The 25059-nt window shown below is 44.3% G+C and overlaps 1 protein-coding gene across 10 annotated transcripts in view; it reads left to right on the top strand.

Annotated features, from left to right (window-relative positions):
- The first annotated feature begins 22421 nt into the window (after positions 1–22421).
- The window catches only part of HERC1 (HECT and RLD domain containing E3 ubiquitin protein ligase family member 1), a 241425-nt gene continuing 238787 nt past the window's right edge, over positions 22422–25059 (top strand). For 8 of the 10 annotated variants that reach the window (XM_032174831.2, XM_032174833.2, XM_032174835.2 and 5 more), the window contains exon 1: positions 22422–22566. The gene's annotated coding sequence lies outside the window, so the exon portion shown is untranslated. The remainder of the gene's footprint in view (positions 22567–25059) is intronic. The other 2 variants (XM_032174832.2, XM_032174838.2) reach the window with 1 other exon arrangement.

The raw sequence follows: 25059 nt of genomic DNA on the forward strand, positions 1-25059 counted from the left end.
AGAATGATGACCTTTCAAAGATCGCCTTGTCTTAATCCCTGGCCCCTGTGAATATGTTACCTTGCATGGCAAAGAGGGCTTTGCAGATATGATTAAGTTAAAGATTTTCAGATGGGGAGAGTAGTCTGGATTATCCAGGTGGGCTGAGCAGAATCACAAAGGTCCTTATAAAAGGCAGGTTAAGAGAGTCAGGGTGAGAGAGCGGTTTGAAAATGCTGTGCTCCTGGCTTTGAAGATGGAGGAACGGGCTATAAGCCAAGAAATGGAGGCAACTTTTAGAAACTGAAAAGGAAACAGTGTACCCTAGATCCTCCAGAAGGAACACAGCTCAGCCAACACCTTGACTTTAGTCCATTTAGACCTATTTCAAACTTCTGACTTCCCAGAAAGGTAAGATAAAAAATGTTTGTTGTTTTAAGCCGTTAAGTTTGTTATGACAGGGTATCGTGATTGTCCAGGCCTGTGTCACACGCCCACTCCTGCAGTCAGGGACTAGGAGGAATAGTGCCACACAGCCAGAAAGAGGGCAATTCCTTAAAGGCATGCAAAAGCAGGAACTATCCTCAATCTGTTTTTATTTTATTTAACATTTATTACATTTTAATTGAATAAAAGTCATATGTATTTACAAACACAATTTTGTAAAAATAATTTCAACTATTTTATTTTATTTTTTGAGATGGAGTCTTGCTCTGTCACCCAAGCTGGAGTGCAGTGGCACAATCTTGGCTCATTGCAACCTCCGCCTCCCGAGTAGCTGGGATTACAGGTGCACGCCACCAAGCCCAGCTAATTTTTGTATTTTTAGCAGAGATGGGATTTCGCCATGTTGGCCAGACTGGTCTCGAACTCCTAACCTCAAGTGATCTGCCCACTTTGGCCTCCTAAAGTGCTGGGATTACAGGTGTAAGCCACCATGCCCGGCCCACAACTTTTATTTTAGATTCACAGGGTACAGGTGCAGATTTCTTACATGGGTATATTGCATGATGCTGAGATTAGGTGTATGAATGATCTCATCACCCAGGTAGTCAGCATAGTACCCAACAGGTAGTTTTTCAGTCCTCGTTCCTCCCCCTTTTCCCTCTCTAGTAGCCCCAGTGTCTATGTTCCCATTTTTATGTCCATATGTACCCAATGTTTAGCTCCCACTTATAAGTGAGAACATGTGATATTTGGTTTTCTGTTCCTGCATTAATTCCTTTAGGATAATGGCCTCCAGCCCCATCCATGTTGCTGCAAAAGACATGATTTCATTCTTTTTATGGCTGTGTAGTATTCCATCTCCATCGTGTATATGTACCACATTTTCTTTCCTTTTTGGAGACAGGGTGTTGCTGTGTTACCCAGGTTGGAGTGTAACACTGCAGTTCACTGCAGTCTCAAACTCCTGGGCTCAAAGGATTCTTCGGCCTCGGCCTCTCAAGTAGCTGGGTCTACAGGTGTGTGCCACCACACCTGGCTAATTAATTTTTTTTTTTTTTTGTAGAGACAGGGTCTCATCACCTTGCCCAGGCTAGTCTTGGACTCCTGAGCTCAAGCAATCCTCCCACCTCAACCTCCCCAAAGCCTAGAGTACAGGCATTGCACCTGCTGGCACATTTTCTTTGTCCAGTCCACTATTGATGGGCACCTAGGTTGATTCCATATATCTGCTATGGTGAATTGTGCTGCGATGAACATATGAGTGCATATATATTTTTTGTAGAACAATCTGGATATTAGTCCTTTGTTGGATGTATAATTTGCAAATATTTTCTCAATTTTTGCAAATATTTTGTCAATTTTTGTTTTTGTTGCTATTGCTTTTGAGGACTTAGCCATAAATTATTTGCCAAGGCTGATGTCCAGAATGGTATTTCCTAGGTTTTCTTCTAGGATTTTTATAGTTTGAGATCTTACATTTAAATATTTAATCCATCTACATTTAATTTTTGTATACAGTGAAACGCAGGGGTCCAGCTTTGTTTTTCTGCATATGGCTAGCCAGTTATCACAGCATCATTTATTAAATAGGGAATCCCTTTCCCATTGCTTATTTTTGTCAACTTTGTCAAAGATCAGATGCTGTCAGTGTATGGCTTTATTTCTGGGTTCTCTATTCTGTTTGGCCTATGTGTCTGTTTTTCTACCAGTATCATGCTGTTTTGATTATTGTAGCTTTATAGTTTGAAGTTGGGTAATGTGATGCCTTTGGCTTTGTTCTTTTTGCTTAGAATTGCTTTGGCTATTCAGGCTCTTTTTTTGGTTCCATATGAATTTTAGAAGAGTTTTTCCTAATTCTGTGAAAAATGACATTGGTAGTTTGATAGGAATAGCGTTGAATTTGTAGATTGCTTTAGGCAGTATGGCCATTTTAATGATATTAACTCTTCCGGTCCACGAGTATGGAATGTTTTTCCATTTGTTTGTGTCACCTTTGATTTCTTTCAGAACTGTTTCGTAGTTCTCCTTGTAGAGATCTTTCACCTCCTTGGTTAGATGTATTCCTAGGTACTTTTTGTTTTGAATGCTCTTGTAAATGGCATTGCATTCTTGATGTGGCTGTCAGCATGAATGTTATTGATGTATAAAAATGATATGATTTTTGTACATCAATTTTGTATCCTGTAACTTTACTGAAGTTCTTTATCAGATCTAGGAACCTTTTGGCAGAGTCTTTAAGGTTTTCTAGGTATAGAATGACATTGTCAGCAAAGAGAGGTCATTTGTCTTCTTTTTTATTTGGATGCCATTTATTTCTTTTTTGCCTGATTGCCCTGACTAGGACTTCCAGTATTATTTTGAATAGGAATGATGAGATTGGGCATCCTTGTCTTGTTCTTATTTTTATTTTTTTATTTTTTGAGACAGAGTTTCGCTTTTGTCACCCAGGCTGGAGTGCAATGGTGTGATCTCGGCTCACTGCAACCTCCGCCTCCCAGGTTCAAGGGATTATCCTGCCTCAGCCTCCTGAGTAGCTAGGATTACAGGCATGCGCCACCACGCCCTGGTAATTTTGTATTTTTAGTAGAGATGGGGTTTCACCATGTTGGTCAGGTTGGTCTCGAACTCCTGACCTCAGATGATCTGCCCGCCTCGGCCTCCCAAAGTGCTGGGATTACAGGCATGAGCCACCGCACCCAGCCATTTTTTTTTTTTTGAGACAGAGTCTTGCTTTATTGCCCAGGCTGGGGTACGGTAGGCTCACTGCAACCTCTGCCTCCAGGATGCAAGAGATTCTTATGTCTCAGCCTCCAGAGTAGCTAGGATTACGGGCATGTGCGAACACACCTGACTAATTGTTAGTAGTAGGGACGGGGTTTTGCCATGTTAGCCAGGTTAGTCTCAAACTCCTGGCCTCAAGTGATCTGGCCGCCTCAGCCTCCCAAAGTGCTGGGATTACAGGCATGAGCCACAGCACCCGGCCTTCTTTCTGTTTTTAAAAGGGGTGCTTCCAGCTTTTGTCTATTCATGGTGTTGGCTGTGGGTTTGTCATAGATATTTTGAGGTACAACATGATGTTTTGAAATATATATATATTTTGATATGGCTAAATCAAGTTAATTAACATATGTATACCTTATCTATCCATATTTTATATCAAGATTAATTTGCATATTACTCCATAGTCTTCATAATTACAATTTTAATGGATTTAGGATTGCATCATACCATAGCTTGACTAACCCTTGTGTAATATTGTTGGCTACTTAGATTGCTTTTAAAATTCTTCTGTTATAAATAATGCTGTAATGAACATCTTTGTGCATATAGTTTTCTCTATAAGTTAGATTATTTCTGTCAGATAGATTTCCAGAAGAGGGGTCACTGAACTAAAGGTGAGAACAATGATTTATTTTGGCAAATTGTTTTCCAGGAGGGCTTTATTAGTGCATAGAGAGTGGTGCAGCTGCCGAGGCAAAGGTGGAATTGTGCTGTCAGGCTTTGCAGAATGAGGTGGGTTGAAGACATATTATAGATTGGTGTGTCCTGAGGCCATGACTAAAGCAACAAACAGGAAACATGTTTATCCTGCAAACTGACTTGTAGTTAGGTAATGCATACCTTTTTCATCTTTCAGATTGGTAAAACTTGAAAGACTGATAGATAACATACAATGCTTGTAAGACTGAGAAAACAGATGCCACATCTTACTGGCTATCAAATACAGAAAAAAAAGGTTATTCTGGAGGGCTCTATCTCATTCTGTTGTCAAAGGACCAAACCTGAGTTTAATCCAGTCCTTGGATACAGCTGCAGATTGTAGGAAATATGGGGGACAGAAAAACCCGTTGAACTGCGCCAAGTAAAACGGATGCCAGGTGATAGAAATGGAAATTACTACAACCTTGTGGGAAAATAATCTGGCCATATGAATTAAAATTTAAAATACACATGATCTTTGACTTGGGAATCCCATTTTTGTGAAATTAACCTATAAAAAGAAGGTATCAGATCTGTTTCTTGTTGGTGTCAGTTCCTCTCTCTTTATAGCTTACAGCTCCCAGCATGAGTTGAGGCTATCATCTGTCTTTGGCCTTATCTCTAGGGGATGCCATATTCTTTGTCTTAAACAACTAAGCATTTGATATGGACTGTGGCAGAGGCAGCTGTCTCAGTAGCCATTTTACCTTTCTTCCTTTCAGGAAGAGCCAACAGAGCCTATGATCATCCAGTTAGAGGCTATGAAACCCAGCCTCCCTTACAGCTTGACGTAGCCACGTGAATAAGTTCTGGCCAACAGGACTTGAGTGCAAGGGATATCTGCAACCTCTGGGGGTGAAACAATCAGATTTATCCATCTGGAAAGTTTGGCCTTGAGAAATACTTGTGAATATCCGCTGTCCCTTGAACTGAAAGACAGAATTGAGAGCTACAGGATGGCTATTTTCTGCCAGGGGAAAAGAGAAACGAGAAGAAATGTTTTGCAGAGAACGGAGAATGGAGCGCATGCAAAACAGAAGAGTTGAGGCTGGGATCCCATAAGGTCCCAGGGTGCTCAGAGCAGCTATTCCAGTCCTGTCATTGGGTCCTTATTTTATTTTATTTTTTTGAGACAGAGTTTCTATTGCTCAGGCTGGAAGGCAATGGCACAATCATAGCTCACTGCAGCCTCGACCTCCTGGGCTCAAGCAATCTTCCCACTCCAGCCTCCCGGGCGTGCACCACCACACCCAGCTAATTTTTAAATTTTTAGTAAACACAGGATCTTACCACATTGCCCAGCCTAGTCTTGAACTCCTGGACTCAAGCAGTCCTCCCACGTCATACCTAGTCTCTGGAAACACCAGGCTGCTGGTCCCCTCTGAAGTCATGCTATCTCCCTGGGACTAGTCAGGTTAGAGTACAGGACCCCAAAGTCACAAAATCTACAGACTTCTTTTTTTTTTTTTTTTTTTTTTTGAGACAGAGTCTTGCTCTGTCTCCCAGGTTGGAGTGCAGTGGCGTGATCTCGGCTCACTGCGAGCTCCGCCTCCCGGGTTCATGCCATTCTCCCGCCTCAGCCTCCCGAGTAGCTGGGACTACAGGCGCCCGCCACTGTGCCCAGCTAATTTTTTGTATTTTTAGTAGAGACGGGGTTTCACCATGGTCTCGATCTCCTGACCTCGTGATCCGCCCGCCTCGGCCTCCCGAAGTGCTGGGATTACAGGCGTGAGCCACCACGCCCGGCCTCAAAATCTACAGACTTCTATCCCCTCTTGTCTCAAGGACTCTCCCTTTACTTTCATGGCTTGTGCCTACCCTATCTTAGAATATCTAACCTCTCCCCCTTGTAAGTCATGGGATTACAGGTGAGAACCACTGCACCCTGCCTTTTTGGTCCTTTTAATAGATGTCCTGTTTTTTCTTCAGCTAATTTAAATGATATTTCTTTCATGTGCAAGAAAAGTGGCCTTCATAAAGATAAAGCCCTCAAGTATAAACTTTTTTTCTGTATTTGATAGCCAATAAGATGTGGCAGGAAACTGAGATGTTGTGTTTTGCTTTGCTGTTGTGGAAGAATTAGAAAAGGCCGGGCACAGTGGCTCACGCCTGTAATCCCAGCACTTTGGGAGGCTGAGGCAGGCAGATGACTTGAGATCAGGAGTTCGAGACCAGCCTGGCCAACATGGTGAAGCCTCATCTTTACTAAAAATACAAAAATTAGCCGGATATGGTGGCGTACATCTGTAATCCCAGCTACTGGGGAGGCTGAGGCATGGGAATCACTTGAACCCAGGAGGCGGAGGTTACAGTGAATCAAGATCACGCCACTGCACTCCAGCCTGGGTGGCAGAGCAAGACTCAGTCTCAAAAGAAAAAAAAAAAGAATTAGAAAGGATAACAGCCATTTATTTAGTTAGTTATTCTTGGGGTTTCCCCCTTGTTTTCTGAAAAGGTATGCAAGCTTTTAAGTTTCCTGCCTCAGAGGAAGTTTGAACTGTAGGGCTGAGAGAAGAGGTCACCTAAGGTGGCTTGCTCTCCTGGGTTAGGTTTCCAAAAGTTTGAGCTTTTTGAGGCGATTATTCTGGGGGAAGGGGGAGAGGTTAGATGTTCTAAGATAGGGTAGGCACAAGCCATGAAAGTAAAGGGAGAGTCCTTGAGACAAGAGGGGATAGAAGTCTGTAGATTCTGTGACTTTGGGGTCCTGTACTCTAACCTGATTAGTCCCAGGGAGATGGCATGACCTCAGAGGGGACCAGCAGCCTGATGTTTCCAGAGACTAGACTTTAGATCTTGGCTTTCCATGCCTGACTCTTGCTTCCTGATCACAACATTTTACTTATAGAAACAGGGGAAATTTGACAGATTTGGCCTGCAGGCCATAGTTTGCCAACTCTTGAATGAGAATATCATCAATTAAAAACCCTCAGTGAATTAATAGATATGGGCATTAGGCACTATAACATGTTAACATGGATGTTATCATCATAAAAAGGGAGATAACCAGGCATATGTGTTTGCTATGGACTTACCTAATATCTCTTACTCTGTTGTCAAAGGACCAAACCTGAGTTTAATCCAGTCCTTGGATACAGCTGTAGATGGCAGGAAATATGGGTGACAGAAAAACCGGTTGAACTGCACCAAGAATATGCAATCAGCAAAATCTAGACCATGGGAAGCTGTGCAGGTCAAAAGGATTCTTTAACACATTGGGTAAAGAAAAGGGATAGAGGGTGTGTTAGTCTGTTTTCACGCTGCTGATAAAGACATACCCGAGACTGGGAAGAAAAAGAGGTTTAATTGGACTTACAGTTCCACGTGGCTGAGGAGGCCTCAGAATCATGGCAGGAGGCAAAAGGCACTTTTTTTTTTTTTTTAGACAGAGTCTTGATCTTCATCAGGCTGGAGTGCAGTGACGTGAACTTGGCTCACTGGGACCTCCACCTCCCAGGTTCAAGCGATTCTCCTGCCTCAGCCTCCTGAGTAGCTGGAACTACAGGCTTGTGCCACCACACCCAGCTAATTTTTGTATTTTTAGCAGAGACGGGGTTTCACCATGTTGGCCAGGCTGGTCTCGATCTCCTAACTTTGTGATCCGCCTGCCTCAGCCTCCCAAAGTGCTGGGATTACAGGTGTGAGCCACCGCACCTGGCCAAAAGGCACTTCTTACATGGTGGCAGCAAGTGAGAATGAGAAAGATGCAAAAGTGGAAACCCCTGATAAAAGCATCAGATCTCATGAGACTTATTCACTACCATGAGAACAGTATGGAGGAAACTGCCCCCATGATTCAAATTATCTCCCACAGGGTCCCTCCCACAACAGGTGGGAATCATGGGAGTACAATTCAAGATGAGATTTGGGTGGGGACACAGAGCCAAACCATATCATTCCACTCCTGGCCCCTCCAAATTTCATGTCTTCACATTTCCAAACCAATCATACCTTCCCAACAGTCCCCTAAAGTCTTAACTCATTTCAGCATTAACCAAAAAGTCCACATTCCCAAGTCCATCTGAGACAAGGCAAGTCCCTTCTGCCTATGAGCCCGTAAAATCAAAAGCAAGCTAGTTACTTCCTAGATACAATGGGGGTACAGGTGTTGGGTAAACACAGCCATTCCAAATGGAGAAATTAGCCAAAACAAAGGGGTTATAGGGCCCATGCAAGTCCAAAATCCAGCAGGGCAGTCAAATTCTAAAGCTCCAAAATAATCTCCTTTGTCTCCATGTCTCACATCCAGGTCACACTGATGCAAGAGGTAGATTCCCACAGTCTTGGGCAGTTCCACCCCTGTGACTTTGCAGGGTATAGCTCCCCTCCTGGCTGCTTTCACAGGCTGGTGTTGAGTGTCTGCGGCTTTCCCAGACACACAGTGTAAGCTGTCAGTGGATCTACCATTCTGAGGTCTGGAGGATGTTGGCCCTCTTCTCACAGCTCCACTAGGCAGTGCCCCAGTAGGGACTCTGTGTGGGGGCTCCAACCCCACATTTCCCTTGTGCACTGCCCTAGCAGAGGTTCTCCATGAGGGCCTTGCCTCTGCAGCAAACCTCTACCTGGGCATCTGGGCATTTCCATACATCTTCTGAAATCTAGGTGGAGGTTCCCAAACCTCAATTCTTGATTTCTGTGCACTCACAGACTCAACATCATGTTGAAGCTGCCAAGGTTTGGGGCTTGCACCCTCTGAAACCATGGGCCGAGCTGTATCCTGCCCCCTTTTAGCAATAGCTAGAGTGGCTGGGACTCAGGGCACCAAGTCCCTCAGCTGCACACAGCATGGGGACTTTGGGGCTGGCCTACAAAACCATTTTTTCCTCTTAGGCTTCTGAGTCTGTGATGGGAGGGGCTGCCGTGAAGATGCCATGGAGACATTTCCCCATTGTCTTGGGGATTAACATTCGGCTCCTTGTTACTTATGCAAATTTCTGTAGCCAGCTTGCATTTCTCTTCAAAAAATGGGTTTTTCTTTTCTACTGCGTCGTCAGGCTGCAAATTTTCTGAACTTTCATTGTTTCCCTTATAAAATGGAATGCCTTTAACAGCACTCAAGTCACCTCTTGAATGTTTTGATGCTTAGAAATTTCTTCTGCCAGATACCCTAAATAATCTCTCTCAAGTTCAAAGTCCACAAATCTCTAGGGCAGGGGCAAAATGCTGCCAGTCTCTTTGCTAGAAACGTAACAAGAGTCACCTTTGCTCTAGTTCCCAACAAGTTTCTCATCTCCATCTGAGACCACCTCAGCCTGGACCTGATTGTTCATATTACTATCAGCATTTTTGTTAAAGCCATTCAACAAGTCTCTAGGAGATTCCAAACTTTCCCACATTTTCCTGTCTTCTTCTGAGCCCTCCAAACTGTTCCACCCTCTGCCTGATACCCAGTTTCAAAGTCACTTCCACATTTTTGGGTATCTTTTCAGCAACACCCCACTATACTCATACCAACTTACTGTATTAGTTTGCTTTCACACTGCTGATGAAGACATACCCGAGTCTGGGAAGAAAAAGAGGTTTAATTGGACTTTCAGTTCCACATGGCTGCAGAGGCCTTAGAATCATGGTGAGAGGTTAAAGGCACTTCTTACATGGCAGTGGAAAGAGAAAATGAGGAAGATGCAAAAACAAAAACTCCTTATAGAACCATCAGATCTTGTGAGACTTATTCACTACCATGAGAACAGTATGGGGGAAACCACCCCCACAATTCAAATTACCTCCCACCAGGTCCCTCCCACAACAAGTGGGAATTACGGGAGTACAATTCAAGGTGATATTTGGGTGGGGACATAGAGCCAATTAGAGGGGAAACCATATTAGAGGGGAAGATATGGGTTGAAAGAAGCTTAGGGACATATTAGCTTGGAGAAGAATGGGAAAGACTAAACCCTAGTTTGGTAATGCACATTTGGGTGATTAATACAAAAATCAGGATATGAGGAGGGTTGCAATTGGGAAGGGGCTCATGGATGGAACTTCTGGGGTAGGTCGCAAGATATTCTATTTCTTGACCTGGTGGTGACAAGAATCTTCACTTTAGATTGAGCTATGCATTTGTTTTGGGCGGGTTTGTTTATTTATTTATTTTTGAGACGGAGTCTCACTCTGTTGTGCAGGCTGGAGTGCAGTGCTGTGAATTCAGCTCACTGCAACCTCTGCCTCCTGGGTTCAAGCGATTCTCCTGCCTCAGCCTCCCAAGTAGCTGAGATTACAGGCACCCACCACCGCATCTGGCTAATTTTTGTATTTATCAGCAGTGTGAAAACAGACTAATACAGTAAATTGGTAATTTAGTAGAGACAAGGTTTCACCATGTTGGCCAAGCTGGTCTCAAACTCCTGACTTCAGGCAATCCGCCCACCTCGGCCTCCCAAAGTGCTGGGATTATAGGCATGGGCTACCACGGTCCTGTTTTGGGTGGGCTTTTAAAAAATTAGTTAATTAATTTTTTGATACAGGGGCTTGGTCTGTCTCCCAGGCTGGAGTGCAGTGGCACGATCATGGCCCACTGCAGCTCAACCTACTGGGCTCAAGTGATGCTTCCACCTCAGCCTCCCAAGTAGCTGTGACTGGAGGCACATGCCACCATGTCTGGCTAATATTTTATTTTTTGTAGAGACAGGGTCTCACTATGTTGCCCAGGGTGGTCTTGAACTCCTGGGCTGAAGCAATCCTCCCACCTCCACCTCCTGAAGTCCTGGGATTACAGGTATGAGCCACTGTGCCCAGCCTGTTTTTTTTTGTTGTTGTTTTTTTTGAGACGGAGTCTCGCTCTGTTGCCCAGGCTGGAGTGCAGTGGCGCAATCTTGGCTCACTGAAAGCTCCGCCTCCCGGGTTCATGCCATTCTCCTGCCTCAGCCTCTCCGAGTAGCTGGGACTACAGGCGCCCGCCACCACGCCCGGCTAATTTTTTTGTATTTTTGGTAGAGACGGGGTTTCACTGTGGTCTCGATCTCCTGACCTCGTGATCCGCCTGCCTCAGCCTCCCAAAGTGCTGGGATTACAAGCGTGAGCCACTGCGCCTGGCCTATTTTATAGTTTTTTAAAAATATTTTTATTATACTTGAAGTTATAGGGTACATGTACACAACGTGCAGGTTTGTTACATATGTATACATATGCCATGTTGGTGTGCTGCACCCATTAACTCATCATTTACATTAGGTGTATATATATATATATCTCCTAATGCTATCCGTCCCCCCTCCCCCCACCCCACAACAGGCCCCGGTGTGTGATGTTCCCCTTCCTGTGTCCAAGTGTTCTCATTGTTCAATTCCCAACTGTGAGCGAGAACATGCGGTGTTTGGTTTTCTGTCCTTGCGATAGTTTGCTCAGAATGATGGTTTCCAGCTTCATCCATGTCCCTACAAAGGACGTGAACTCATCATTTTTTATGGCTGCATAGTATTCCATGGTGTATATGTGCCACATTTTCTTAATCCAGTCTATCATTGTTGGACATTTGGGTTGGTTCCAAGAATTCATTTTTTTTTTTTTTTGAGACAGAGTCTCACTCCGTCGCCCAGGCTGGAGTGCAGTGGCTTGATCTCGGCTCACTGCAAGCTCTGCCTCCCAGGTTCACGCCATTCTCCTGCCTCAGCCTCCTAAGTACCTGGGACTACAAGCGCCTGCCACCACGCCTGGCTAATTTTTCGTATTTTTAGTAGAGACGGGGTTTCACCTTGTTAGCCAAGATGGTCTCGATCTCCTGACCTCGTGATCCGCCCGCCTAGGCCTCCCAAAGTGCTGGGATTACAGGTGTGAGCCACCACTCCCAGCAAAAAAAAGAATTCTAATGACAATATAAGCCTAGAGCTGCTAGGTGCCATGATCCTTCTCTATGCAGAGAGAGAGACAGAGCTGCTAGGGAATGAAGCCATTCCGAAGGAATGCAGTGCCTAGAGATATAGTGAGACATAAAGTCCATGATGATCTTGTTTGATTATCTGCATCCAGACATTTCTGAAGCTGGATATATCATGGAATTTCCAGTGATGTGAACCAGTAATGTTCCCCCTTTGCAACCAAGAGAGTCCATCTACATATCTGTAGATCCTCATGATGCTAGTGAATGTTTCTCAAGGAACTGCTGGTTTCGCTGGGTTTTTGGTGATTGCTTTAACTGTCTGCAGTAACTCACATTCACCACCACACACAGGCAAACCTGTTCGTCTTCATTCTCTCAGTGCTCTTGAAAGCTTTATTCCACATTTCACAATTATGGGGGTCATTGTCATTCACTGAGGCTTGGTTCTTTCTGACCTTTTGGAGGGTCAGCAGGGCTCACTAAGAGAGGGGATAGGAAGGGGTGTTTTGCTAAAGATGAATACAAATCCTGTCACCTGGAACAATTGGCCCATGTGCTGGGTTAGTCTGAGGCCCAGGGAAATAAAGTGCAGTTGTGTATTTCAGATATCATTGATTCATCATATATTTATCGATTTCCAGGCACTGAACAAGACAGCCCCAGTTTCAGCTCTCCGGGAACTCACAGCCGGGGGTGTGTATGTGTATGTTTGTGAAGATCTACATGGTACAATCTGGCGAACTCTCAGAGGCCTACTTCTCTGTAAACAGCTTTGATTTTATCCATGTCCCTTTTCCAGGTTCTGAAATTTCCATCTTTTGAGTTATTTCTTAATATTGTTCAATACTCCCAGGAAGTCCAACTTAGAATGCAAAAATGTGTGAACTAGAGGGAAGGGCAAATCAATTGTTTACAATGCAATATCACTATGGTGAAGAGTAGAACAGGACAGATATATTTCGATGAGAAGATAGTCCTTGGGGAAAGTCTCCAGACCTGGGCAGCCAGGAGGTGGTGTGTAAGGGGGATGAACACGGGAGAAAGGGTAGGAGAAAGACAGGTTAGGAAGGGCCTATTCTTTCATCAGTTTTCTCAGATTTTGGTAGTACTCGTGCCTTGAATATCTCACTCTGGTAAGGAAGTAGGACTTATTTTGTATTCTAGGCTTTGAAGTGAGACAGATCTGTGTTTGAACCCAGCCTTGCTACTTACTAGCTGGTGACCTGCAGAAAATAATTTATTTTTTCTTTCTTTTTTTTAGAGACAGAGTGTCACTCTGTCACCCAGGCTGGAGTGCAGTGGTGCAATCATAGCTCACTACCGCCTCAAACTCCTGAGCTCAAGCAATCCTCCCACCTCGGCCTCCCAAGTAGCTGGGACTATAGGTGTGTGCCACCACACTCAGCTAATTTTTAAAATTTTTTGTAAAGTCATTGTCTTGCTATGCTGCCTAGATTGTCTTGAATTCTTGGCCTCAAGTGATCCCCTGTCCCAGCCCCACAAAGTGCTGGGATTACAGGTGTGAGCCACTGTTCCCAGCCTCCTTATGATTATCTTTATCATGTTTTCTTTTCTCTAGGTTGCTTCATTGTAAGAATACAGTATATAATACACATAACGTACAAAATACATATTAATAGACTGTTTAATGTTATTCGTAGGGCTTCTGGTCAACAGTAGGATATTAGTAGTTAAGTTTTGGGGGAATCAAAAGTTATGCATTAATTTTTGACTGCAGGGGTGGGGTGTGGTTAGTCCCCCAGCCCTTGTATTGTTCAAAGGTCAGCTGTGTATAAAGGGCTCAGCACAGAGCCCAAACGCAATGGATTTTGCCAATGAGTGTTAGTTCCTGTCCTTGGTTGAATAATCTGAGTCGTTTGACAGCATTCAGGTCAAAGACATGAGAACTTTAAATGGCTCAGCTTTACAGATGGGCATTTTTTGGAAAGTTCTATCCTGCAAGAAAAAAGAACCAAAAACATAGGCCACTCTCATTTGCTTGACATTCTACTATCACACTTCTCAATTTGCTACTTTCTGTTTGTTTTTTAGTAGCTCTCCTCGTGACTTACTTTAGTCCCTATTAAGTCGTACCCTATCTACCCCCTTCTATGTCAGAGATAAGCAGTCACAGAGTCTGGAGTCTTTTCCTTCCATTTGTTGTTTTTGTTTTTTCGAAGCTTTTGGTTCCCGAGGCAATCAGGAAATGCAGAGTTTCCTTTTTTGGACAACAGATCATTAAAAATTATGATGTATTCAGGGCTGGCTGTGCGCCAGGCAATTGGTCTATGCATTTGTTTTTTTTTTGTTGTTGTTTTGTTTTGTTTTTTTGAGATAGAGTTTGACTATTGCTGCTCAGGCTGGAGTGCAGTGGCGCAATCTTGGCTCACTGCAACCTCTGCCTCCTGGGTTCAAGCGATTCTCCTGCCTCAGCCTCCTGAGTAGCTGGGATTACAGGGGCCTGCCACCATGCCTGGCTTTTTGTATTTTTAGTAGAGACAGGGTTTCACCATGTTGGCCAGGATGGTCTCGAACTGCTGACCTCAAGCGATCCACCCGCCTTGGCCTCCCAAAGTGCTGGGTTTACAGGCGTGAACCACCACACCCAGTCCAGGCCATGCACCTTAGGTGGGTTTTAATCTTTACAATAACCTTGTGAATGGGGATTATTGTATCAGATTTATAGAGCCTTATAGGTTTGTTTTGAAGATTAAATATTTGAAAAGTGCTTAGAACACCAAGATTCAATAGATGTTAGCTATAATTATTAGTATTATTTTTCAGTGAGGAAATTGAGGCTCAGGTTGGTTAAGATGTTCACCCAAAGTCATCTGGCTAGATAATTGAAGGATTCCAGGTCCTATTGTCATTAAGCCAGTATGAGAGACCCACTCTGTTTCATATCTTGACTGAAATGACGAAACGTTAGTAATTTGAACAATGCCATAAAATTTTCAACCTCATTTTAACCTGGTAGTGCAGCAAATGTTACCGTAATTTTGGGCCAACATGTTTCCTCCCCTGTTGATATGCTTCTTGTAAAGTTGCAATCTTTCAGTCCTTATCAGTTCTCCAAACACAGCCTCACAAGACTGCTTTCCAGACCCCATCACCCACTTTCTCTTTTACTATGCTCTGCCCCTCCCTTGGGCCCCCTGGGATTGGTCTAAGGATGGGCACTGATCCAAGGCTGGCCAATTAGCACTCTTCTCACAGGATTTTTTTCAAACTTAAGAATGTTATTCCCATTCTAGGGGTGGAAATGATAAGATGTAAAGCTAAGGGGTGCCATATATCCAGCTATATGAAGGAAGCCAGTCTGTGTTAAGATAAATTGAAGCCAAGGCAGCAAGGTGAGCAAAGAAGCAAGAGAGTTCCTGGCTCCAGAAGTTCCTGAAGCCTTGGCTCATTGCCCTATCCTAGCTTAATATTTAAACCCTTTTTTGGATCTCTTGAGCTGATTCTTCTTCACTTTTGCCTAAGCAAGTTCAGGCTGGGTTTCTGTCACTTGCAACCAAGAGTCTTGGAAAACATAAGCACCACAGAGCTACAACTAAACTGGACTGCCTGCTGATCCTGAGAACACTTTTGCTTATCCTGTTTCTTGTGCCTAGAATGTGCCCTATTCCCACTATCGAGATTTAACCACTCAACCCTTAAGAACCCATTTCTGGCTGGGTGCACACCTGTAATCCCAGCACTTTGGGAGAAAGAGACAAGTGGATCATTTGAGGTCAGGAGCTCAAGACCAGGCTGGCCAACATGGTGAAACCCTGTCTCTACTAAAAATACAAAAAAAATTAGCCGGGACTGGTGGTGCATTACTGTAATCGCAGCTACTCGGGAGGCTGAGGCAGGAGAATAGCTTGAACTTGGGAGGCGAAGGTTGCAATGAGCCAAGATAGCGCCACTGCACTCCAGGCTGGGTAACAGAGCGAGGCTCTGTCTCAAAAAAAACCAAAACCAAACAAACAAAAAAACCCATTTCTCATTAACTGTCCCTGATCCAACCTGCTGTAATTTAACTATACCTCGTCTAAGCCCCCCAGTCCTTTTTTGAAAGGAGAAAAAGGGATACATACTTCTCGTTGTGCTCACAGCTTTCTAACTTGTGTTATGATTATTTATATATCCTGAGGCTTGACAGCGTGTGGAAAAAAGGTAAAATTATTTATATAAGCTTCTTATTATTTTCTTTACAGAACAAAGGTGTGCCTAGTTCATCTTGTTCTCAGTGTGCTACCACAGTGTTTGGCATGGATAGCACTCTGTAATTGTTAGTTCCCTTCTTCTTTCCCTTCTCCCTACATAGTAGGCTTTTCTCCCTGTAGCTTCATTTTCTTTCCCCAGCATCAACATTCCATTCCCTGCTGCTGAGTGAGAAAATGTTCATCTGTGTCTGCCCCAGGGTATTGTGTTTTGATGAAACAACACTAATTGTTGTAAAAATAATTTATCTAAAAATGGTTATTGCATTGTAGGTCTAAGCAACAGCTAGAAAGGGAAGTCTTTAACACTGTTTAGATGGTGGGTTGTCCTAGTGTATGTAATATTTGATTTTGAGATATGGATTTCAAATAGAAACCCTAGAAGGTTTGCATTTAGCAAGAAAGAACTCTGTTTCCCAAAGAACCAACCGTCAATCTTATGATCCTATTTTTAGTATCCCTACTTCCCATCAAACCTCTTTGGCAGATCAATTATCTGTTAGTGAGATAGGAGGCAATGAATGTGTTTTCATATGTAGATACATTTTAACAAAAATTCTAGGCAACTTTTGTGGCTTGGAGGTTGGTGTTTTGAGAATACCTTATTATCAGAATATGTAACTTTTTGTATTTAGCTGTCAGCTACCCTCCCAAATTCTACCACCTGGATGAAATTCTCTCCAGGAGTCTCTTCTCAGTTCTGGGAATATTTATTTTTTTTCTGTACTTTCTTTTACCTTGTATCATATTGCTTTTTATCAAAGGCTATTTTTTTGTGCAAGTCTTTGTCTTCCAGAATTCATTTAAATTAGTCTTTAGGTTTAGCCAATTTCAAATTTTACCTGTACCGAGAGAAAACTGTCATGGTTGTGCTCTGTTTAAAAGATGAGGTATTCAAGAAGACCTACTAAAATACCTATTATAGATCTATAAATATCAAGTTAAAATCTTGCCATTCTTTGATATCCTGCTTCTCTGGAAAAGCAGCAGCATAGAGTGAACAAGTTTCAGAAGTTGGGCACCTAACTTTATAATTTTGCTCATACAACCAATAGGAAATATAAAGAGATAGAATAGACTATAAGGATAAAGGGATAGAATTGTTTATTATTTAGCTATATTTTCATGGATATATATCTCCATCTATAGTTTTCGGACCCCTAAAGGGCATGGACATACTTCCTACAGCTTATAGTTCTAGCATAATGTCTTACACATGGAAGGCACTCAATAATTGTGAGAAATGATGGACCGATACACTCTCTTGGAGTTTCTTTGTAGGGAATATGATTATGAATAAAGTGTTAATAGCTATCTCAAAGCCTTTTGTAAAGAAGCAGAGTACAGATGCTCCTCCACATATGATGGGGTTATGTCCCAATAAACCCGTCATAAATCAAGTCAGGCCAGGCGTGGTGGCTCATGCTTGTGATCCCAGCATTTTGGGAGGCTGAGGTGGGAGGACTGCTTGAGTCCAAGAATTCAAGACCATCCTGAACAACATAACAGACCTCATCTCTACTAAAAATAAAAAAATAAAAAAAATTAGCTGGGTGTGATGGCATGTGCCTATAGTCCCAGCTATTTGGGAGGCTGGGGTGGGAGGATTGCTTGAGCCTGGGTGGTAGAGGCTTCAGTGAACTGTGACTGCAACAACAACAATAACAACAACAAAAGTCTGTCTCAACAACAACAAAAAAGTAAAAAATGCATTTAATACAATTAACCTATTGAACATCATAGCTTAGCCCACCCTAATTTGAAGTGCACACAATACTTACATTAGCCTACAGCTGGACAAAATCATCTGGCAAAACAGGACACTATAGTGTTGGTGATTGCATGGCTGACTGGGAGCTGTAGCTTGCTGCCACTGCCCAAGACTGTAGGAGAATATCATATTGCCTGGGAAAAGATAAAAATTCAAAATTTGAAGTACAGTTTCTACTGAATGCATATTGCTTTCACACCATCGTAAGGTTGAAAAATCAGAAGTCAGGGACCATCTGTATAAATAAACCATAAATGAAAATAAGGTATGTGTTATCATATTTTGGAAATGCCTCTTAGGCTCTGATCTGCAATATTACCTGGATCAAAAGAGTGGCTGAAGGGAACTATTGGGGACCAAGTACGTGAGGTGGAATGAATTCTTTTTCTGGTGTTTAAACACAAGCTGTAAGAACAACATGTTTCTAATTAAGATACCACTAATTTTTCTCTCCATTAATTCCATCTTTCTTCAAAGCTAAGAGTGTATATAATGACTCCGCATCAAAGACTCTTTTCTAATGGTTTAGGAGATATGATTTGTATTAGAACTAAGGAGAATTCACAGCCCACAACAGAGCAATTTGTTGAAGTTATTTTGGAGTTGATTTAGGAATCACTCTTCATGAAATGTGCTGAATCTTCATTATGGATGCTTTTTTTTTTTTGAGACAGAATCTCATTCTGTCATCCAGGCTGGAGTTCAGTGGTGCGATTTCCGCTCACTGCAACCTCTGCTTCCCGAGTTCTAGCAATTCTCCCTGCCTCAGCCTCCTGAGTAGCTGGGATTACAGGTGCTCACCACCACGCCTGGCTAATTTTTGTATTTTTTAAATAGAGACGGACTTTTGCCATGTTGGCCAGACTGGTCTTGAACTCCTGACCTCAGGTAATCTGCCCGCCTCAGCCTCCCAAAGTGCTGGGATTACAGGCATGAGCCACTGTGCCTGGCCCATTATGTATGTTTTCTAAACCTCCTTCAAAAAGGCTTTCAGCTCTTTTTGTACTTCTTCTGGTTTGCTTGCTCCCTCCCACTGTACCTTTATCACTTGCACTCTCCTCATGTGATATTATAATGATCTGTTTTCTTCCCTCTCTCCTCCCATTAAACCATAAGCTCCTTGAGGGCAGTATTTAAGCTTGTTCAATAGTATGTTTAGTGCCTTGCACAATGCCTGACTTATGATAGGCATTCCACAAAGATCTGTTAAATGAATGAATGAATAATCATACCTCACATTTAAATAGTGCTATAAATATGGTTACAAAGTACTTTCTTATGTTATTTGACTCCCTGGCAGGCAGTGGGTTTTATTATTACCCCTATTTACAGATGTGAGACTAGGCTCAGAAAGACTGTGTAATGGCAGGGCAACTAGGCTGCAATTTCTGGAGCTACCAGAACTCATGTCCATGGATTCCTGCTCTGGAGCTCTTTTCTGTTTTCAGAGTGATGTTTCCTGAGCCAAGTGCCAAGGGCAACACAAACTTACTCCCAGTGTCCGTTTACCCCTGCTGCTCTGCCTCCACACTTAACTGCTCTGCTAGATTTCTTCACTTCCAACTTAGCCCTAATTTTTATTTAGGAGCTGCACATTTCCTATATGAAGATGAGAGATGAAAAATATATATTCTACTGTTGATTCTCCAGTTCCTTTGCCTGGGACCTCCCAGCTGTGGTGTCGTACTGTGAAATATGAGGCATGAAGTGGGGGTGACATATGTGAGGGGAGGAAGATGTGGCTGACTGGTATGGCCAGGGTGTGCTGCTCAGAGGGCTATCAGACCAAGGGCTTGTGAAGATGAGGACTTGGCCGTGGCTCTGAGATCCCTCTATCCACTCCTCCCATCTCCAACATTTTTCTTTAGGGAAATCTGAATAAAATGAACTGGTGGAGTTGGGAGAATAATGCTGACAACAAGGTTCTAGGATATGCTGATTTGAGTATGAAACAGTGTTTTGGCACGGTGTGGTGGCTCATGCCTGTAATCCCAGCACTTTGGGAGGCCGAGGCAGGCAGATCATTTGAGGTCAGGAGTTCAAGAGCAGCCTGGGCAACATGGTGAAACCCTGTCTCTACTAAAATACAAAAAAATTAGCGGGGCGTGGTGCAGCACACCTGTAATCCCAGCTACTAGGAAGACTGAGGCAGGAGGATCGCTTGAACCCGGGAGACAGAGGTTGAAGTGAGCCAAGATCACGCCACTGCACTCTAGCCTGAGCAGCAGAGTAAGACTCCACCTCAAACAGAAAAAAGAAAGAAAGAAAGAAAGAAACAGTGTTTTGGGAAAGAGTGGCGTGGTCAAGGTGAGGTTGGCTAGTAGTTAGGGCTCACTTGCTGACACTAACAGTATTTGCTAATTGTATGCAACTGAACACAATTGTATTCAATTCTCTTTTTAATTTTTTTTTTTTTTTTTTTTAAGACGGAGTTTTGCTCTTGTTGCCCAGGCTGGAGTGCAATGGCACGATCTCAGCTCACCACAACCTCCGCCTCCCGGGTTCAAGTGATTCTCCTGCCTCAGCCCCCCGAGAAGCTGGGATTACAGGCACGCACCACCATGCCCGGCTAATTTTGTATTTTTAGTAGAGATGAGGTTTCTCCATGTTAGTCAGGCTGGTCTCGAACTCCCAACCTCAGGTGATCCGCCCACCTCGGCCTCCCAAAGTGCTGGGATTACAGGCGTGAGCCACTGCGCCCGGCCTATTCAATTCTCTTTTACACACAGCTCTGAGGGTGGAAGCTAAGGAGAGGGTAAAAGAGGTAGTCTCTTGATTGGTCTTTAAAGTAAGCAGTCCTTTTCTTGAAATAGAATGGGTAAAACCAGGCCAGGCACCGTGGCTCACCCCTGTAATCCCAGCACTTTGGGAGGCCAAGGCAGGCAGATCACGAGGTCAGGAGTTCGAGACCAGCCTGGCCAACATGGTGAAACCCTATCTCTACTAAAAATATAAAAATCAGCCAGGCATGGTGGCACATGCCTATTTACTTGGGAGGCCGAGGCAGGAGAATTGCTTAAACCTGGGAGGCGGAGGTTGCAGTGAGCCAAGATGGTACGATTGTACTCCAGCCTGGGCAACAAAAGCAAAACTCTGTCTCAAAAAAAAAAAAAAAAAAGAAAAAAGAAAAAGTGGGCAAAACCAGTACAATTTTACAAATTCAAGAAAGACATAATATCATATTTGTGAGTGACGTAGATGACTACATCAACAAGTTAAAAGGATGACAAAAAGCTTGTTGCTTTTGAGTGTGCTTCATACACAATACCCAGATCATAAAGCACTAGCAACAATGACATCACTCCTCATGTAGCTACTCCCTTACATCGTTTACCAGAAATACACATTTTATACATAGAAACTTAAAAGCTACACACATAAGACCCATCATTTAATGAGTACTTAATATGTGCCGTATGTGAGCTTTACACATATTTGACTCCTCAGAGGAACCTTGTGATAATAAGAATTGGTGTTATAAATTGACACATAAGGAGCTGAGGTTCAGAGAGGTCAAGCAACTTGCCCAAGGTCACACACCTGGGGTAAGTGGGATTCCAGAATTCCCACCAGTGTCTGACAGTGAAGCACATGGCTCCTAACTCTTGGACTAAACTGCCTCATGTGACACACAAACATATATCTAATTAAATCATGGGAAAGCACTCCCCCCATCTGTATACCGTAATTTCTCACATTAGTGACACATTCATGGCTTGTATGTTTGTGTGCTTCTCCTACGCCTCCAATTGGATTGCAAACTTCTGGAAGACAGAGGCCAACTCTATTTTTTGTCCCCAAGTCATCGGTCAGTTTAATTGGTGCTCGTTAGAATACTTGGAAGGAAAGACACCATGAAAGTGGCTGGAAAGGCGTGAGTCCAGGAGTAAAACCAGGTACAGAAGGAGGAAGATGGAGATGGGGCATTCATTCAACAATTTAATGTCCACTTGGACCTATGTTAGGCGCTGCGGATACGGTGAGGACTGAGCCAGTCCGTGTCCTTCCCCTCATGGGGTTTCATTTGGAGGTCGAGGTCAAGATCAAGGATGTAAGTCACCCAAAGGACACTTCACTCAGTGTTCCCAAGCAGAAAAGAAAACCGAGGAGCCAGGCCCTGGCATCGGCAGGGTTCTGGCAGTCCCGTAAGGCGCAAAGACATGAACAACGTGGAAGAGTAGGTCAAGTGAAACGCTTTTATGTGATTGAACTTGGCCGGCCGGAGGGCCGGGGCCCGCTGCGATGAGAGATAAAGAGCGTGGGGCGCCTGGTGCGCGGCGGAGATAAAGGGGTGTGGCCCTGGCCCTGCCGCCGGCTGTAACACGTGTCCCTTCGCCTGGCGGCTCAGGTCTTCCCTGCCCACCACGAGGAAAAGGGGGGGCACCCCATGGCCCCCCCACTCCTCACCACCCTTAGTGAAACGCCCCCAATTGTGCTTCATCTGTGGAGTCAGGTCCCGACTCCCCGCAGGCGGTCGGGGCTGCCCGGATTCCGCGACGGCTGAAGGGTTAGGGCCGCGCCGTGGCAAAGTGTCCCCAGCACCTAGCTTGGCTCCCCTCGCTCCCAAATCCCCTTCCCCTTTTCGCTCAACCCCCGGCTACACCTCAACCGCCTTCCTCTCCGTTCCCCTTTCACCTCCCGCGTTGGGCCTGCTGGGCGGGGCGAGGGCTCCCGGCTGCGCGAGAGTTCCGCCCAAATCTCGTGAGACTCGCCTGCCGCCGCCGCTGCCGCCGCCTCTTACGTCTTTCCCTTTGACAAGTCGCTGCTGCTGCAGCAAAAATAAAGGACGCGACCGCCGCAGCCTCTGCGGAGCCGGGCTCGGGTCGCCGGAGCCGCGCCCCACTCCGCCAGCTCCAGAGCCACGTACGGTAACGCATCATCTTCTGTCCTCCTGGTCCTGTGTGTGTGTGTCCTTTGCCGGCCGCGCAGGGCCGGCCGGGGCCGTTTTGGGACTGCAGCCGAGCGGGGCTGCTAGGGTCCCGGGTGGGCGGCAGGCGAGCTGGGGGAGCCCTCGCGGCGCAGCGCGGCCCCCCCGGGTCCCCGGCTCTAGAGGCCTCCTGCCGCCCGGGCGCCTTGGAGCAGCGTAGAAGCCGAGGCGCCCGCGGAGAGGGCCGAGGGACCCGCCCCTCCAGCGGCTTACAGTGTCTGTGCCCCGGCCCCGCGGTGGTCGCGTCTCTTTCTGCCTCATTCCTTTATCCCCTGACCAGCTCCTCTGCCCCGGCTGGGGCTCGGTCCGCGGGCGGCGGCCGACTCCCTCTCAGGGTCCGGGGAGTGCCGCGACCCCGGTGTCCCCAGGCGCCGGCCGCATTTAGCAGGGTGGAGGCTGGGACGACGTGTCTTCCTCCTCTCCTCTGCCTTTGGGTGGGGGCAGCTCATCATCTGCTAAACCTTTCTCCAAATCTCCCGCCCCAATAAAACAACAAATTATAAAGCCTTTGCAACCGGGAGGCGAGGCGGGGCGCATTGTTTAGTCTTCAGCGTGAGATGAGGATGATGATGGTGATGACAGGAGCTACCCCGGGGAACATGGTGAAGTCTGTTCTGTGATGGGTGGCATGTTACTGGGAGACACGAGGAGGACAGGAGCTTGTACCACCTCTCCCAGGAGGTTATGTAAAAGACATGTTATCTTAGAGAGCTGTGAAATACAGGGACAGATTTGTCTTAGTTTAAGAAATGTCTATAATACTTAGAATATAGGGATAATTAAATGATAGGAATAACAAATCTGAACAAACTAACCCATCTCTGTAATTCCATCTCCAGAGGTGGCATTTCATGGTTAACATTTTGGTGTATTTCCTAACAGACACATTTTTTTTTTTTTTTTTTATCCTTGCTTAGGACTTCCTCATTCTATATTTGTTCCAAAAATGATTTGTTTTATTTGAATCAGTTCTCTGGCCTGCTGGATTAAAACTGGCTGCTGGTTCATTATCACTGGCTGAACTCTGCCATCACTATCTTTTTCATTGGGCCCTTTTCCAAAATGATTGTTAGCTAAGTGGTTTGAAAAATCAAACGTTAAAACATTGTCTATTTGGATCTAGTACCTATGTATGTGTTATATTTTTAAAATTCTGCCAGTGGTGGTTGCTCAAAATGGGGCAGTATTTGTAGAAGGCAAAGAAACTATGATTATTCATAGTGGGAAGAAACCTATTTACCTCAAGGTTTTATGAAATTGATTTCTACTGGATATTTTTAGACCAAAATTGTTCTGTGACATTGTTAGTTTCATAGTGCCTGTTGTGATTAGCGTGGGATGAGTATGTCCCTTTGATATATGTGTTTCCATAGCCTGTGCTTATACAAGCAAAATTGAGTGTCCTAGGTGCCTGTCTTATGCATTAATGTACGTATATATGTGTGTGTGTGTGTATATATATATATATATATATATACACACACACACACACATATGTATTTTGCACCTATACACATTTATATATCTTGGAAGTGAGTTAAGATGTATTGCTATATTATTTGAGAAAAGATAGCATTAGGTGGGGCAAAGAACAGTCATAATATTTCCCCCAAATCACATGACAAGGTTGTATGGCAGAATGAGGTATCTAGGGAGGCTGGAAATCTGGAGCCTTTTAAAAATAGGATAGATTGTCATCTGGGGTTGTTGTTATTGGAATGGATTAAATGGCCTATTAAGGCCTCTTGTAATTCTAAACTTTTATGAATTTTGCTTTCCCTAAGGTTCTTATCATTTTACTTCTTAAATTCCAGTCATGCTGTTTGCATGTGACACATCCATTCATTTGCTGGTCATGTATTCCATTTCCAATGCAGGCACCCTGATGTTGCATGGAAGAGAAAGCAAATGTAAATGCGTTACTTAATCTGCTTGTTAATATAAACATCTCTTGAAAATCTCAATTTAAAGGAATTTTGGAGGATGTGTTGGTGATTGGACTGGATTGGGTTAGTAGAGGGTGCAAATAATAAATAGTAATACAATTCCGACGTCCCAAGCATTTTTTCCCCTAAAACAGTCATACTAAATACTCCCTAATATTTGAAATAGGAAAAAAAAAAAGGGGCTGGGTATATTGAAAGAGCCGATCTTTTAAAATTTTTTAAATTCAGATTTTCAGATCTTAAAATGATGATAATGATGACATTGTGGCCGGGCGCGGTGGCTCACGCTTGTAATCCCAGCACTTTGGGAGGCCGAGGCGGGCGGATCACGAGGTCAGGAGATCGAGACCACGGTGAAACCCCGTCTCTACTAAAAATACAAAAAATTAGCCGGGCGTGGTGGCGGGCGCTTGTAGTCCCAGCTACTCGGAGAGGCTGAGGCAGGAGAATGGCGTGAACCCGAGAGGCGGAGCTTGCAGTGAGCCGAG

This window comes from Hylobates moloch, unplaced genomic scaffold, assembly GCF_009828535.3.
Source record: "Hylobates moloch isolate HMO894 unplaced genomic scaffold, HMol_V3 SCAFFOLD_14, whole genome shotgun sequence".
In the NCBI taxonomy this organism is placed as follows: Eukaryota; Metazoa; Chordata; class Mammalia; order Primates; family Hylobatidae; genus Hylobates; species Hylobates moloch.